This window comes from Platalea leucorodia (assembly GCF_965183815.1).
Source record: "Platalea leucorodia genome assembly, chromosome: W".
Classification (NCBI taxonomy): Eukaryota; Metazoa; Chordata; class Aves; order Pelecaniformes; family Threskiornithidae; genus Platalea; species Platalea leucorodia.
In genome coordinates, this window is record NC_138859.1 from 45,322,622 (window position 1) to 45,336,097 (window position 13,476).

Below are 13,476 nucleotides of genomic sequence, written 5' to 3' on the forward strand. Positions count from 1 at the left end.
CATTTTGCAGAGGGACGCGGTCCCTTCAAAACCGCTGCGCGGCGGAGCCCGGAGGAGCGGCCGCTGCGGGGTGGGGACGCGGTAGCACACCCTCATGGCGTGGCGGAGGGGCTGTGCTGCTTTAGGCGCTTCTTTTCCCCGCTCTGACTGCTTCTTGTGAGGGAGAGGGGGTCGGGGGGCCTCGCCGCGGCCGGGCCTCCCCGTGCGGGCCCGCCCTGCCTCTCCCGGGGCGTTCTGTGGGGACGGGGCCCCGGGAGGGCTCTGGGCCGGTCGCGCTGCCCTGGGGCCGGTGCCTAGCCCGGCCCCTCGGCTTTCTCGGGAAAACCACTTCGGCCTTGGAAGAGCTGGTCCCCGCTGTGCCTCTTTCATATAATCCTTACGCTGCTATTGCATGATGAGCCTTGTACGCGTGTGATACGGGCTATAACAAAGTTATTCGTCTTTGTTCCTTCTTACAGCACCTGTTTCCAGGTTTTTCAAATGCTATTTTATCTACAGGGGTGATATGAAGTGTTAGGTTTCTTTCAGTGACCTTGACCATCCTGATTATGGCATTTGGAACAAGCCTGCGCTTCCAACTCTTTAATTTACAGTTTTTGGGGTTACAGAGGCAGCTTGGATTGGGTTGACTAAATTCCATAGATAGGATGATTCTAAGCGCTCACATGTGGCTTGTAAAATTCTTTTGCTCTGTGTCCCCATTCTGGTTATAAAAAAAATATCTGCAAGGGTAATGGCTTCCTACTCTTGTTACATTGAGTTGTTTAGGTTTTTTGTACTATCTAAGCTACTTCTGTCTTTTTTTGTCCATGAACATTACTCATTTGTGCTGGTTCTGAAATCAAGTAACGATACTTCTGTGTGTATTTGCTGAATTGTGTGTTTAGTGACAAATGTCAGCAATTATTATGTGAAATCCTGTTCTTGCAAAAACGGGGTGCCAAGGTTCCTCTAGAACTAGCGAGGAGCTGGATTTTTTTGTATTCTTGTTATATATATTTTTTTTTCGCACTACTAAAGTTTCAATATACAAGAAGTTTTCCCTATTGTTATCTTTTTTCCAGAGTCTTTATTTTCTGCCTTTATTTTTCTAGGGGTGGCACATATATATGGCAAACTTATTTGAAAAGCAGCAAGTTGAATAGCTAAATAGTAATTTTTAGGACTATAAGAAAATTGCATAACAAAAGTAAAAAATCCTAGATACGTTACAGTTTATGAGAAGACGTTTCAGTGCAGATGATCGCTTGTGGTTTTGTTTCTTTTTCCGTTTAGATTGATTAAAAAGATGAGTGAAGATTCTAATAGAAACCTGGATAAAAACCATGACAAGCTCAATAAAAGAATGCAGTATCTGCTCTCCTGATTCAACAATATCTTCTCTTTTAACAAGCTGTAGCGTTGACAGCAATAACCCATACTCGGACAGTTTGATTCACTACAAGGACAAGCTTTACAGCTCTGCATCTGAGGCTCTGGAAGCTTATATTGAAGACTTTGAGCTAAGTCTCACATCTTCAGAAATAAGCACTGGAAAAATCTGCATATGTCAAAGCACGCCCAGAAAAGTTGAGTTTTCAAAGCATAACGCCAAAGAAAAACATGGTATGTCTTCTGCAAATAGGTCTTTTAATAAGTTTTGGTGTTTGTTGTTGTTTTTTTTTAATTGCCAATGGTATTGCACCTCCTTGTCTCACACCAGGTGTGTTTTACTGAAGGAATATTCCCTGCACAACTGCTTGCAAGTCTTTATGGTATAGTAAATGATGCTTAGTCATGGCTAGCAATATTTGTCATTCTCTGTAATGCATTTTTCATAAATGCTTGGTGGATTGGTGAAAATTCATGACCGTGCTCATAGATGCAATAATAAATTCCAGAGTATGGAATAGAAATTGTATTTTCGATATGTGAATATATGCTAAAGACGGTGTAAATCATTGCTTAAACCCGAGTCTTGAAAAAAAATCTCTGTTTCCTTTCCAGAGTAAGTAACATCAGAATCTAATTAATTGAATGGGTTCCCTTAAACACTGCTTTGTCTTAGAACAAAATTTGCCCCTTATCCATTGATTTTTATGGAATGTACTTTTGGGTTTGATGTCTAACCCAACGGGGTAATGTATATGGGTTTGAATTGGCTTTTGTCATCATTGGTTAGCTTGAATAAATAAATACTTAATTGATTGCATGAATGCTGATGTGAAGATCTAGAGTAGACAACTGTGCTTGAGCTAATTTATACTGCAAATGCTTTGTCCGTTACATCTAAATTAACAAAGTCCTAAGTACAGGCAAACTTTGTACCTGACAAAGGGTGCTTGCCTGGGTTGCAGTGGCATGGACAGTTCTGGTAGCATATTGTATTTTTTAAGGCTTTTTTTTCGTAGCCATAGCCTATAACCTTCCTTTAGCTTCACACCTTTCCTTTGTTTCTCTTATCAAGACAGCTGGCTTTTAGCTGTGTTTAGTTTTCGGTTTATATTTTTCTAACACAAACAATTTTCTACTTAAGTTTAACTGACTTCCCAAACAAAAATAAGTATTCTGATTATCACTAAAAATGAGAAACTGTTCTATGAAAGATGTCATCTACTCATATTTTACTCTGAAATTTCTCTGTTGCTGTTCTTTGCAGAAGTCTCATTAGCTCCACTCATGTATTAGCTAGTCCGTCTGTCTGTTTTGTATGTTATAATAGTCTGTAATATAGAGCTTTCACTTACTGATACTACAGTGAAAGTGAGAAAAAAATAACTTCCAGGTACTAGCTGAGGAAAACCTATTTTTGTGAATCAAAGTGCTTCATAGTTTCAGTAAAAAAAAAAAAAAAAAAAAAAAAAGGATTTAATGCTATAATTCTTCCCTGAAAAACTGCCAAGTCGAATCTTATAGAGCACGTAAATTTCTGTAAAATCACAAAATGGGTCTATAGGCCCATTATCGGGCTACTTGCCTTGTAAGCTGTTGTTTTTAGCCATCTTTTTCTCTAGTAAACGTGCTCGATTTTCAATCTGGGGAAGTCATCCCTAACATTACTGCGTGGAGGAAGTGTCGCTACTAGGACTGAAATACTAAGGACGCATCTGCAAAATATACAATTCTGAATGTGCAACTAAAAATGGACTGTAGAATGTTGAAATCTTGTTTCTCTTAAATAAAAAAAAATAAAGAAAATACTCCGTGTACTATGAAAGAAGGGCTAACTCTTGACTGGTAAGGTTTTTATCCAGATTCTGATTAGAAACGGAACCACTCTTGCAAGAACTGTAATTCAGTACCCCTGGTAAAGAATATATTTCAGGTTTAAATTATGACTTCATGTTAGATCTTACGAATGTATCGCGTATGCTTGAAGTTTAGCAATTCATGTAAAATATCTCTGTTTTTCAGCATTGGACGATTTTAATCAGCACATAGGATTGGGTTCTCTTGCTTCACCCTGTAGAAGGCAGACTGAGTGTGACCCAGACTCGATTAGTCTTGCGACGGATGATCTGTTAGCATTTCCAGCAGATGGGTCGCTGCCCTTTGTCCAGCGTAGTCCTTTCAAATCAAGGCATCAAAGTAGCGAGCGAAACAGGCGGTCGCTTAAAACCTCTTTCTGCCCTTGCCAAACCTCATCACCCAATACTGAAGGTGGTTTCAGTCTCCAGAAGAATGGGAAAGCTGTCGCTCACCAGAATCCACACAGAGACTTCAGCAAAAAGCAACGCAGTGTGTATACATCTGATAGGTACGGTTCTGTCTCCTCTAAAGGAAGTTCGAGAGCCTTGTCTTTTGAAGAGCACTCTAACACTTTTCCTGTTAAGAATTATCCACGGTGGCTTACCAGTCAGAAGTCTGACTTAAGCGTATCGGGGATAAGTAGCATTCCCAATTTTCACTACCCAGTCTGGCTTAAGAGTTACAACCTTTTTCCTGATTCAGCTAAAGAAAGCGATGGTCAGAATTTTAATGTACAAGGCAAAGCTTCCTCTTCACAAACTTTTGAGATCCTGAAAAAAAGACACTCTGTAGATAAAGACGGTTCTAATTATTTTGAACAAAACGGTTGCCTGGATCTGAGAGGTGATAACAAAGTAGAAGAAAGTTACAGCTATGACAATCCAGATGCGTGCTTCCAATTCGATAACTTGTTTTCAAGACACACCAAAAAGCCATTCACAGGTAACTGTATTTCATATAATTTGGTTTTTTGTTTTTTTAATTTTGAGGGTGTCTAAAGACATGTATGCTTTTTAAACCAACCCTCTCTAGCCATGTTAGTCTGACTGCACTGTACAGTAGGTTTATTCATGTCTATCTTTGACAAACAACTCAAAGCACTTACTAGTAGTTGACCAAGTTAAACAGCTTTTATACTGTAAGTTTTCATATATAAATCAATATTTAAGCATTCCTTTTACAGCAAAGTATTTATTAGAGTGGCCCATTTAGTACCTCACTGCAAGATAATGACAGTAATTCCATGAATATTTTAATAGAATTTCAAGCATTAAATTAAATTACATGAAGTGTAACCTTGGGGGAGAGAGATTCCTAAACATCGTGTAAATGAACCTGTCAAATTGGTAAGAAATACCATTTGGTGTGCAGTCTTTTTCTCTACTGTACACATTCAGCAGGAGGTATTTGTAGCCTGTATACTTGGGTTATCCAGCGCCTTCAGTTTATGTAAAGAGTTTCCTTGGGAATCTCTCACGTAGCCACGCTTTGCAGCAGGCCATCGCTCTTCAGAAGCAGGGAGGTCCCCCCATGGCAAAGCACCATCTTTGTATTACGAAATATCGACAAGATTGGCTTTGATATAAGAGATGAACATTTCAAAGTGTTAATTACCTTCACTTCTGTCTTAAGTTTATTCATTTAAAAAGAAAAATATTTTTTCTTCGTTATGCAAAGCATAAATGTTGATCTCTCCCTTTTTCTGAGGTTATATACAAAAAACTAAGTTCAAGTGTTGTTTATGTTGTGAATTCAAAGTGACAAAATGCCGGATATGCAAATGTCTCCAAATACCTTTCTAATGTGTGTGCATGATGAAGTTTAAATACAGGGTTATATCTTTTTTTTTTACGCACAATTTTACCAATCGTGAACTGGCTAGGCATAACAAAAATACATGAGAATGTGTCTGTCACTTTGAGTGCTTATCTCAACCTGGTTTTAAATGTGAGTCCTGTATGTGATTGTATATGTTTGCATGATTTCTCTCCCAGGTGTCTGTAAAAGCAGCTATTAGAAAAATAATAAGAAAATTAACCTAATAACTTGCAGTATTAATGAGCAATATTAAACATTGTATTGTGGATTAATACTTATTATATTTTCTATAGCATGAAAGCAGATTAAAAACATTAAATAATCTTGAATGCTGCATATAATACTTGTTCCACCTAAGTTAGGAAGAGAAACGCTTGACTACTTTAAATGCTCTCCTGGCTGGAACCTTGCAGATCCCATTTGGTACTGGCGATGTGCATGCCATACTGCTATACCAAGATAACCAAAGGAGTTGTGTTGGGGCTGTACTCTCGGTAAAATATTGCCAGTGCTAATTTGTCTGTAGTCATTTTCTTTGAGTATTACATAAAATTAAAAGTCATGTGGAAATAATGCCTTTGAAAAGAGTTGGACACACTGCGTCCTTGTTTTTTAGAAGATCAGCTTGAGCTACTTACCTTGAAGGCTGGCAAAGGTCCGGAGAGTTCAACTGAAGATTTGTCAAATAATCTGGAAAACGATGGCAGTCCTTCTACAACAGCTATACTAGGAGCAGAAAGATCATGGGAAAACACTCCAGGTGCTTTGTAAGTAAACATGTAGTCTGGAATAATGTGTTCATGAAAATGCATAATGTACTTAATTGCTTTTGTACATAGATTATAAGTAATGGTGATGTGGCATGTACATAAAGAAAGGATTTACTATTAGATTTCTTGCGTAGTGCTAAATGTTTGATATTTCAAGGTCAGGATATCGGTGCACTGCTTTCCCTTTTTTCATCGACTTGCAAAGAGTGCTATCAATATTACTTATTGCTGCCTTGTAATAATATTTCTTGTATATCATTGATCTGAAAAGATATGTATTTCAAGAGAAAAATTATTTAATGGAACTTAAATTGAGAGATTTAATGGTTTATGAAAAACAAGTTAATAGTGGGAAGTCCATATTTTTAAAAAAAAGCGGTGTGGCCTTGGGAAGTTTTGGAGCAGTCTTGTAAGTGAAATTTCAGTTGTTCAGGGACTGAAAGGTTCTTCCACAGGATCAAAGAATAATAAAAATCAATACTAGCATTTCCTACAGTTTTTAAGCAGCAGCTAGGTGTATGTGGTTCTGGGTGTTGTCTGTCCGTTTCCCTTTACCCTAGAAGATTTTGAACTGTTGGTTAATTTTAGCAGCATTTAACAGGTGAGTAAAAGTCTCAAACTGCACGTGATAACAAAAGGGTACTATTCATGCTCCTGTTCAGAGAGAGGCTAATAAGTTGGTCTCCTGCTAGCCACCAGAATACCCACGTAGGAGAACATCATGGGAAATCAGGCTTCATTAGTATCTGTTTCTACTAGCTTTGAATTAAAATACCTTAGAGACTGTAGAAGAATTAGAGGTCAGTAAGCAGAAGGTAACTATTTTTCTTTAGATGTTGAATATTAATGGTGGAGTACCAGGTGCAGGAAAAACACCCATGTGTAATAAATTATAGCGAAGAAGGCCTTACCTTGCCTTTTTTACCCAGTTGATTTTTGTGGCTCCCCAGGTTTTGATTATACTGGCAAAACTGGAAAAAATAGGTGTTTGTCTCGCACAGACACCAAAGTGCTGACAGGACTGCCAGCGCCCCCTTGGCGCTGCATTGACGCAATATATCTGGGTTCATCCTAATGACTCTATCCTAATACAATTCTTTTAATTTGTAACCCTGTTGTTATTCTCCATTGCATGTTTCACGTTGGTTTAGCAAACCACCAGTGCCTGTGTGCTGTGAGGACGTGGAGAACGCTCTACCGTTCCCCAAGGCAGATATCATACATAAGTTCTTGGAAGACTGTTTAAATGACAAAAATCAGGTCAGTAAAATTGAGTATGTATTTCCGACAGCGCCCCAAATATGTAAGGCTGGTAAACATTAGAAGGGGGAGTACCTGTGAACTGGTTTTTCTTCTTCTGTAGTACATAAAGTAGAAAGTCTAACTGCAGTAGTTTAGTCATATTTGAGCCTGATGAATTCATACACTTATTAAATCCTCTAATCTAACCCTTGGTCACAATTAGGATTAAGAAAGCATCTAACTATAAAATGCTTTGCTTAGTAATAGCTTGACTTTTACACTCCCTGTGTTTTGTTTAACTAATAATTTTCCTGCCTCCAGTAAAGGAAGAAATTTTTTTGTTATTGATATATTAAATACTACTAATTTCCTAGCCTGGCTGCTGTACTGTTGGGTATGAGTCAAGTTCAAGAGGTAAGTTAAGTAATATACTTCTTATGATTTATGCTGTTGCACTGGAATTGGAACATGGATTGAATATACGCTTTTGATTATTCCTTGTTTTATTCCCATTCTTACATATTAATCACCACCTTGGCAGTCTCACTATTGTTCAGTCTTCCATTTTGATTATATGAACCCATTATCCCTTTCTCAGCTAGGGAGATGAGCACCGAGCCCAGTATTTTAGTTGAAAGGCATACTATTAATTTACGTACTGGTTTGTTTCCTTTACTTTCTGCCCTATTGTCCTTGAATCTTAATCGCTCTAAGATTCTGTTTTCCCGTCTCGTAGTAAACAGAGCATTACCCTTTAAGTTTTTCCACTGTGACACCTACTTCTGTTTCCCTAAGGAGTTAATTGACACCGAACCTAACGGTGTGCACGAGTAATTCAAATTATTCTGTCTGATGAATGGTGCTTTACTGTGTTTCATCCTTCGTGCTTCCCGTTCTCTTGGTTCTGCTAGATCATCAGACATTTCTAGACCTAAGTATTTCTAGATTATCCACAAATTTTTGTCACCTTGAGTTAATTTGCTTTTTTGATTATAGAATGAGTGGATATCATATAGCTGCTAATTATATGAATAAATATGTTTATCATTAAGGAAGCTTATTTGCTCTGTCAGTTATGAAATGCTGAAACATGTTCCAGCACTGCTGTCATAGCAATACAAGGACTGACAGTCTTAATATTCTTAAATTATTTTACACAAGCCAGGGCCGAGGCCTTTCTGTGTTGCTTCACATCTTCCTAACAACGTATGTATTTGCAGCGATTTCCCTGACCGTACGGTGGCACAAATGAAGATGAACCAACATAGCATCGTACACACACAATTTATAAATAGACCTTTAAAGAATAGGTAGAGGGAATCGCTCATAGAAATTAGCCTTTAACTTGTTTCAGGGAAACTTCAAAAGTTGTTTGTTTTGTCTTATTTGCACTGCAGTATGCTGCAAGATCAACACATTCTTTGCCTTTTGGTTTAGGAAAATAATTTTTCTGGAGGTCATCATCACAGGCCCCTTGAAGCTTTGAAGCTAATGTTGTTTAAACTTCAAGCAATTCAGGGAATTTTAAGCCAGAATGAAACTGCTGAGCAACAGGAAGAGTTTGAAAAAGTGAGTAGTCGGTTTCTGTATGTTGTATCTTGTCAAAATCGAGGTGCTGTGTACATTTCTGAGAAAAAATTCAGTTCTTTTATAGAAGGCTTGGTTTCCAGTCATCTTAGAAAGAGCACTGCCAGCGGATTCAATCCAGTTTGCATCAGGAGCGGATGCTCAAGGCTGCTGTGCCCTAAATCCCCTGTGTCTTGTTGCTGCTGTTGCAAACTGGAAGCTCTGCTGCCTTAGGCTGCGGTCTCTCCCGTTTGCAGGGGCACTGCGCGGCGGGTGGCCTCAGCCAGCTGCAGAAAGCAGTGCTCCTGCACCAGGAGATGGCGACATTTCAGGCAATCCTGCCCCAAAACAACCGGCTGCGCTCTCCTCCGCTGCTCTCGCAATAGCTGTGTTCTGGAAAAGTTGTCTTCTGATAATATCCCCGTTAATTCTGGGCTGTCAGGGGCATGTACCAAATTTTAGAAAAGCCAGACATTCTCAAATGCTCTATCCTTGCCTCCTTTGGCATCAGTGAGTTGGGATTTTGTGGCACTTCGGTTTCAAAATGATTTAATAGACTTTGTTATCTCTTTTTACCTTTTTCATACTGTTGCTTGCACACAGTTCTTAAACCCTATGTCCTATATTCAGTAGTGAATCAAACTCATTCTATATGAGAATATATGTGGACAGGAGCACAGTCAACGGGTCAAGGGAAATGGTTTTCCCCTCTGTATCCCCCAGCACTTATTAGACCGCATTTGTAACACTGCATCCAGGTTTCGGCCCCTCACTTCAGGAGAGAGACAGCAATAAGCTGGTGGAGGGGCACCTAGGTGGTTGGGGGCTACGGCACATGTTTATGGGGGGGAGCTGAGAGAACTGGGCTTGTTCAGGCTGGAGAAGAAGTAGTTTTGGGCGACCTGATAGAAGTCTTCCTGCACCTATGAGGAGGGCATCAAGAAGATGGAGCCGGGGTCTTCATAGTGGTGCATGGTGGAAGAATGAGAAACAGGCGTAAATTGAAACAGGAGTTTCACACTGGCCATTGGGGGAAACTTTTTAACCCTGAAGACAGCCAAGCACTGGAACAAGTTGTTCAAGAGAGGTGGTGCGGTCTCCGTCCTTGGAGGTTTTCAAGATTTGACTGGCTAATGCCCTGAGCAACTGCCGTAACCTCGCAGCTGCCTCTGCTTTGAGCAGGAGCCCACCTCCTGAGGTCCCTTCCAACCTGAATTACCTTCTGATGCTATAAAGCTGTCGGCAATACTTCCCAATGCAACATGCTACAAAAATTCCACGTTTTCTGTCATTCAACTACTTTTCCTTCCCTCAGTTAACAAATTTTTTGGTTTTTTTTTTTAAGCTTTCTGAAAAAGCAGAGGCTGAATTAAAACTGTGTGACAGTGAGATAATCCCTCTTACTAATTCTATTCGGAAGTAAGTGACCATTGATTTTTCTGACTTTTCACTGTTTTCAGAAAGTTCAGAAAAGGAATGATAAATTAGCCGAGAGAGTTGTCAGGTGATCTGAAAACTCTGTTAGGAATAAGCCAGTAGTGAATAATTAAAAACATGGCAGTTCATGGAGCAGAGAAATATCTAGTGAAGGGTTGCAGAGATTTACTCTGTAAATAAACACTTGTATTTCATATCTATTAATGGATTAATTATTGCTACACATAGATGGACTTCAGACTTTTCCAAGTCTGATTATTTTGCAACATGGGACAAAATATTTTCTTACTACTTTTCACTACAGTGGAGAAAACAATTGCTAGAAAATGTATTTCATTAATTTAATCAACAGAGTCCTACTGAAGAGTTATAAGTGACCAAAGAAATAACAAGTTTGAGAAAAGGCAGAATGGAAAACAGTTTTGTTATGTAGAACACTTGTTTCAACAAAACTCAGTGTTGCAGAATAGTTTTATACTGTAATGTAAAATTAAGACTTTTTAATTTTAAAAAATACAGTAACTTTCAGTATTGATATGCTAATTTATAACATAATGTTTTGCAGTGTTTAATATCCTGTGTGAAATGCCCATTCTGTAAGAATTTAATAGAAACTCTGTGTGAGCGCCTGTGTTTGAGAAGACGTATTTCAAATTTCAGTTCCGAAAAGTGTTTTATCTTTTTTGAAAAAAAACTTAAGGTATTTTATAACCTCTCAAACAGAATAAGTGGAACAGTTAGAGAGGTAAACTGTATATAATACCATTCAAACTGTTAAGCTGTTTGTAAGAAATCAACATCGTTTTGTGTTAAATGTATAATAGCAATATGTACACTGTTGTTAAAGTCTTCATTTTTCCTTATCTAGGGCTTTACACCATTTGTCACGTCTTAAAAGTCTTGTTGAAGATAACAGTAACCAACAAGAGCAGACCGATGATCACGAAGATGAACAAGAAAAAATAATCTGTGAAGCTGATATCTAAGAATATTTTAATGTTGTGTAATTTAAATAATTTGTCAGCCTGACCAGTGGTCAGAATTTTTTTGAAAGCTGAACCAGCGCACGTTCTTAAAAACGTTGTATTCGGTATTTCTGTACATATTCATTCTTTTCATTAATTACTTCAAAGCTTAATTGAGTATTAGTGCTTCCAGTAGGATCTAACAATATGTGACAAGAGATACCACTTCTTAAAGAATATTTCATTCAAATAATGTGGACATTTTTCATGGAAGAATCTCTGGGTGTTTATAAAAACTCACAAAAAACTTAACTATTTGGCCAGTTCTAGCCATCGCTTCCTTACAGGGCCTGTTAGGAGCAGGGGAGCTCAATATTATGTGTAAAGTTAAGCAGTAAGGTTTAGCAATAGTATAATTACATGATATTTTCCGTGCTGTTCTTTCTAACAGGACTTGAGTTGATGTAATTCTCTGTGCCTTGTTCCCTGACCACAAACTTACCAAATCTATTGTCTCAAAAAACGTCTGGAGTCGTTTTGAATCGTTTCGCCTCCTAGTAAAGCCTGGTTCTTTGGGGAGAGGAGGCACAGGTTTAGAGGCATCCTCTGTGGGAGCACAGAATGCGTTTCAGCTGAACTGATCCAACGGCGCGTTGTCGCTGTTACTGGGAAGTCCTAATCTTCCTTCCATTTTCCTTGGCTTTGTTCTTAGCTTTAGAGCATATAAACTCCTTCAATGGGCCTAAATAGGCAGAGATGTAATAGCATATTTTTTTATTTGCAGCATAATTGAATAAAATAGCTCATGAAAGCCACTGCTAGGCACTGGAGCTTGTGCAGGGGGGAGAGGAGTAGGACTTACCCCATTTGGCAGCAGCAAATTGAGAGACAAAGAGGAAAGCTGTAAGTAGTAATTTGAGTTGTGAAGTGAAATATATTGACAGAACATTTAGAGAGAAGCCTTTTGTACCTCTTTTGAGCCTTATATAATGCATTTTATGCTGTCAGTAAACAAAATACGTATGGCGACATGCCTTTCTAGTGAACTGTTTCCTTTTACTCAGAGTGTAGGTACACATGAGAAAGCAGGTACCTAAAGTGTGTGCTGATTCTGAGAAATTAAATAGAAACCAGAAGAAAGAGTAGAAGGAAGACTAGCTATGTATTTCTCCCATCTTCCTGTTAAAAATAGTAAGTAGAGAGATAGTAAATTATATCATTTTATGACTGTCATGGTATCATGAGAACACAGGGAGATCATAAGTAATATGTGATAATGTATTTCAGACAGATTTTATTGGTCTTTATCAACTGCTGAGAGCTAGGTCTGAAATCAGAGTACAACAAATGAAATTACTCCTCTAGAAAACTTTCTTGTAGAAGCTTTTATAAAGCATTACATGAACGTACAAACCAACTAATGCTGCGGGTATAACTTGTTTAAGGCACTATCTGTTAGCCAGAGGTCATTTGATCAAAGGAATTCAGACGTGCAAGGAAAGATGAGGTTTTTTCCTGACATCGCACATGTCTGAGCGTGGATCACGATGAATTTGCTCTACTTTTGCGCTACTCTGGAGGCCGTGCGTAGGTAGTTACGCATAATATGCGTGTACGCTGCGTTGTTTGAGCTAGTACACCTCAGACTCTCAGCACGACTAGTGTGGCACTGCCTAAGCTCTCCTAGCTCTCCTGTTTCTGAAGGGTATTCTGCCTACAGAGCTCACAGGAGAAAGGTAGACTTATTCATCCAGGTGTACGGATCCTCCTTGGGGTGCTGGTAGCACAGGCAAGGTGGATGCAAAGCAAGACTTAATGCCCTGAGCCCTGATAGTCCCCTTGTACCCTGCTTGCAGGGGTACGCAGGACAAATGTAAAGCACCCCCTGCTCCCTCAGAATTTCTTTTGATGTTAGGGCAGAGTTTCTTTGCTATTTAGAAAGTCTTTTTCATTAATTCCCCCTTGGAGAATCCTCATACCTATCCATATTTGTGAGATTCCTCATTCTTCGGAGTTCTTTTTATTAGCCTCCAGACATTTCTCCTTTATCAGTTTAATGTACTTTTGATGGAGAATTTCAGCACAACTCTTGGGGGGTTTTATGGCGCACAGACCTGGGTAACAACTAAAAGTATTGTTGACATTATTGAATATTCATATTCACTAACTTCGTATCGGCCAGGTATGAAAGGCTTTGATCATGGATAAGGTCCGCTGCGTGAGGTACTATACTGCACAAAACAAAAGTACCTTAAGCATATCAAACTAAGCAACATGAGTGACGCTTTCTAGTTGTAAAAAATAGAAATTCAAATAAGAATAGAATAAAAAAAAATACCAATAAAATGCCATTAGTCACTAAGTGGAGACAACTGGTTTCACATAAAATTATATATTTTTTAAATGCTATCAAGATTATCATGGCCATTAAAGAGTATTTTAAAGAGGGA

General features: G+C 38.7%; 1 long non-coding RNA gene across 1 annotated transcript; it reads left to right on the forward strand.

Annotated features, from left to right (window-relative positions):
• The first annotated feature begins 12 nt into the window (after positions 1–12).
• Positions 13–3,553, forward strand: LOC309601648. Its single transcript, XR_014230576.1, has 3 exons — positions 13–70; positions 1,276–1,605; positions 3,394–3,553. It is a non-coding gene; the product is annotated as an uncharacterized lncRNA (long non-coding RNA).
• The last annotated feature ends 9,923 nt before the right edge of the window (positions 3,554–13,476 follow it).